The sequence below is a fragment of the Phodopus roborovskii genome, unplaced genomic scaffold, assembly GCF_943737965.1.
Source record: "Phodopus roborovskii unplaced genomic scaffold, PHOROB, whole genome shotgun sequence".
Taxonomy (NCBI): Eukaryota; Metazoa; Chordata; class Mammalia; order Rodentia; family Cricetidae; genus Phodopus; species Phodopus roborovskii.
In genome coordinates, this window is record NW_026126407.1 from 61,103,268 (window position 1) to 61,107,779 (window position 4,512).

At 39.5% G+C, this 4,512-nt stretch overlaps 1 pseudogene; it reads right to left on the bottom strand.

Moving 5' to 3' along the window:
• Positions 1-348: 348 nt before the first annotated feature.
• Positions 349-728, bottom strand: LOC127219820 (60S ribosomal protein L35-like; annotated as a pseudogene).
• Between the last annotated feature and the right edge of the window lie 3,784 nt (positions 729-4,512).

The window sequence follows — 4,512 nt, forward strand, 5'->3', positions numbered from 1 at the left end:
TGTATAGATGCATATCAAAGCAACATGTGGTATCCTTAAATTCATATGTTAAAAAATTAATGTTTAAATGTATATATGCATCTCCAGTTGGTAAAAACATTTAAGTTTTTCAAATTCTTGGGGCAAAGGAACAAAAACAATCAATGAAAGGCATAAAAACACATGAGGAGTATGAAAATACAGCACACTTTTCCTAATGTAAAAATTTCAAAATTCCCAATTTAATGATAAAAGATGCAGATATCCAACTCACAAGATTAAGAAGAAAGGGGGTCATTCACACAGCAGTCACAACCGCTCTAGATTTCTTTTTAACATTTTTTTTTTCCATCCAGCCTTGCGCTTTATTATAAACCTTCGCATCAGGCATTGACCACATATTTGCGAAGCGGGTACAGCCTCTCTTTCCTCTGCTGCTTCTTGGTCTTCAGCTTCTCCTCATGCTTGGTGAGCCGCCGGCGCATGGCTCTAGTCTTCTTGAGTCGAAGGTCCAGAGGCTTGTACTTCTTACCCTTGTAGAATTTCCTGAGGTTTTCTTTTTGAGTCTGGTTAATTATGGTGAGCACACGGGCAATGGATTTGCGGACGACTCCTATCTTAGAGAGTTTGGACGCGGCTCTGCCTGTCACCTTGGCAGGGACAGCTCCACCTTCAGATGGTCTAGTTGTTTTAGTAGCTCCTCCTTCTTCTTGCTGCGCAGGTCCCGAGCCTTAATCTTGGCCATAGCTGCACTTCTCACCACTGAGGCCTCCTGGTCCGAGAGAAAGAGGAAGAGGTCTTTTTTTTTTTTTTTTTAACATTTTTATTAATTTCTTTTTTACATTCCAATCCCAGTTCCCACTCCCTCCTTCCCTTCTCTCTTCCCACTCCTCCCACTCACTGCCCCAACCCACTTCCCATCTGCTCCTTGGAGAGGGTAAGGCCTCCCATAGGAAGTCTACTAATCTTTGTCTCATCATCTCATTGAGGCAGGACCAAGGCATTTCTCTACCCCCACACTCCTGTGTCTAGGCTGAGCAAGGTATCTCCCATATAGAATGGGCTCCACTAAGTCAGTTTGTACATTGAACTCACTGCCAGGGGCCTCATAGATTGTCCCAGTTACACCATTAAGGGAGTCCATTCAGTCTTATGCAAATTCCTCTTTGTTAGACTGGAGTCAGTGACCTCTCAGTAGCTTGGCTACTGGGTTTCTCCATCATGGTTTTGTCTCCTTTGTTCACTCCTCCCTCACTTCGATTGTACTCCAGGAGCAAATGCTCTAAATGTATTAATAACAATACAAGAAGACAGTGGTGGGCAGCTGATATCTTTGAAACAGAAAGAATTTTATTTCTAAACTACAATTCTATGCCTAGTTAAAACATCAATAATCTATATACTTAATTTTTCAGGTATGCAAAGACTTTTTAGAAACACTTTATGACTTCTTTCTCAGGAAGCAATGAGAGACTATGAATAACAATCTGAAAAGTGTAACCAATGAAATAGAGACAGAACATTAGACATGGGAACAACAAGTGGAAATAAACCTAGAATAGCTGACAAGGATTATGTCCCTAGCATAAAATGGCTTTTAATACCAGATGGATCTCACCTAGTAGCTCAGAAATCATTCAAACTATCAATTCAATATAAAACACGTTATATATATATATATATATATATATATATATATATATATATTAAACAAAAAAAGATGTTTTAGAGAAATGGAAAAGTCTTTGGGTTGATTTGCTGATTTAAAAAAAACAGCAATTTAAGCATAAGGAAAAATAAGTAGTAGCCTCAGGGAGACAGAGTTGGACATAAAGAGAAAAATTATAAGTTAAGACTTATTACATTGTTCAGCCATCAATAACATTTAAATAGTTGTGATAAAGTAAACACAGGTATTGATAAAATTGTTTTGTTTAGGAATTTTTGAACTATGAGATAATGGCACAGGTTTGTCTTAGTATTCAAGCTGGTCTGTCCTTGGAGTTCTGACAGGACACATCCTCAGCTGTAGCCACTAACAGTACCACCTGATCATTTTCTCTATTATCTCTTTTACAAGGGCCCTGGCTTCCTCCCATCCTTCTCTCTCTCTCTCTCTCTCTCTCTCTCTCTCTCTCTCTCTCTCTCTCTCTCTCTTACTCTATTTCTCTCATTATTCTGGCTAAGGTTTATTGTTTTGTTTAATGTTTCAGAAAGCCAACTAGCTTCACTTTGATGATTTTTTAAATAAAGTTTTTTTGTTCTCTAGTTGATGCTTTTCTTTTCCAATCTTTATTGTTTCCTTCATTCTGCTAATCTTGGTTGTATTTGTCTTTTCTCTGATTCCTCAAAGTGCAATCTTAGGCTGTCTGAGATATTATTCTTTATTGCGGGTATCTATTACTATAAATCTTTCTTTATTACATTCCAAAGCATAGGACGTATTACAGTTTCCCACTAGTTTCTCTTGACATATTTTAAATCTTTCCCTTTGATTTCTTAGCAGACCTGTTTTTGTTGGTGGTGAGCATGTTGTTTCATCTGTAATTACTATTGTCCGAGTGTGAGGTCTTCTGAACTAAAAACATGAAACTTTTTTGCAGCTTTCTCTCTTATTTTCCTTGAAAGTGCATCTTTCAGAAGGTATGAATGACATTACAAAATTTGAGAAGAGGCTGAAACCTGACATTTCCTGCATCTAGCATGCTAAAAATGTATGCATTGGTGTATGCATTTCCTGCATCTAACATGCCGAAAATGTATGTACTGGTGTATGTTTGTATATGGGTGTTTATTGCATGTGTGTGTGTGTTTCCATAACTGTGTGCAGGTATATGTGTGTCTGTGTAAAGCTTAGTTTTTTTATTCATAGTCCTTGTAAATGTCATATAGTCACTAGGCAGACACTTCACAGACTGTAAATATATGGCTTCAGTAACTTCTTGGGTTTAATATGGACTCCTCATAGCATAGCATCTTTTTGTTTTTCCTCCTCTCTATATCATAGTTCTTTCTCTTTTACTTATTTAGCAATGCTGATCTTTCTATTGGCCAATAATGCTACAATGAATCTTAGCTTTCCAATTTATTTTTGTTCTTACTTTCTACCCTGACTATTAGTATCCAGGCATCTGTACTAGACTGTTCTTAAAGTTCTGACAGGTTATGCCTTCAGCAGCAGCAGCCACTTAGTGCACCACCTGTGCACATTCACTACATCACTGCATTAACTTTTAAAAGGTCACTGTCCAACTCCTCTTTCTCTCTCTGTTTCTGTGCCTATCTGTCTCTTCTTCTCTGCCCTCCATCTCCTTTCTTTTTTCTCCTGCTCCTGTCTCCAGAGGCCAGTCTCCCCCTTCCCCCTTTCTCCTCCCTTCTTTTCCCCTAACAAAAATCCCCTCCACATGAGCTCTGTTGTATGGCATCTTTCTCTCATGAGCTCCTTTAAAAAAATTACAACACTGACTGCAATGCTTTTTTCTGAGTCTTGCAAAGAGTAGTTCCATAGAGCCCTTTAAATCTTGGCTCAATTGTCTCTCATGGCGAAATTTCTTTACTACTGAACTCACCACTATGCCTGGAATATAGACTATAAATGGGTGTGTTTTAATTAGTGATTTCATGAGGAAAATTCTTTTAATTATTACCTTATCACAGATCATCTATTTGTTGGAAGGGAATGCTCAAATGGAAAGGGATGGGGAGAAGGTGAAAAGGAGGGGGGACATTAACACATATTAATAGGCACCACTTTGGTTGTGCCTTCAAAATCCATGTTGGGGTTCTTTTCTTTTTTTAAATTTATTTATTTATTTATTTATATTTTACATGTTGATCCCAGTTCCCTCTCCCTCCCTCTTACCCTCTCTGCCCCTCACATGCACCCTGACCACCCTCCCCTTCCATCCCCCAACCCCAATTCCACATGTAGGGCAATGCCATCCAGGTGGGGTCATGTAGATCAAGTCTCTAGGTTAAGGCAATATCCCTCCATGGGGGATGTGTCCGCAATGGCCTTTTGTGCATCAGGAATACATCCTAGTTCCACTGTCTGAGGTCCCTTAGACTGCTCAGTCCTTCTGGCTGAGACCCATATTCAGGGGGGCCTGAGTCAGTCCCATGCTAGATTCCCAGCTATCAGTCTGGGGGCCGTTAGCTCCTCCTTGTTCAGGTAAGCTGTCTCTATGTGTTTCTAAAACCTGGTCTTGACCTCTCCCTCTGAATCTGGATTCTAGTTAGACTCAGGGTTTAGATATGGGTGTTTGCTTCTGTTTCCATCAGCTACTAGATGAGGGCTCCATGATGGTGGATAAGTTAGTTATTGATCTCACTATTCGGGAAGGGCATTTATGGTAGCTTTTCCACGGTTGCTCAAATTGTTAGTTGGCAGCAGTCTTGTGGCTCTCTAGACCTTTCTTTAGGTTCATTTTTCTCTTCAAACCAATAATGGCTCCCTCTTTTATGTTCTCTCTCTCTCTCTCTGTCACTCACTCTCACTCTCTCTCTTTTGTCTTCTATTCCTACCCTGACTCA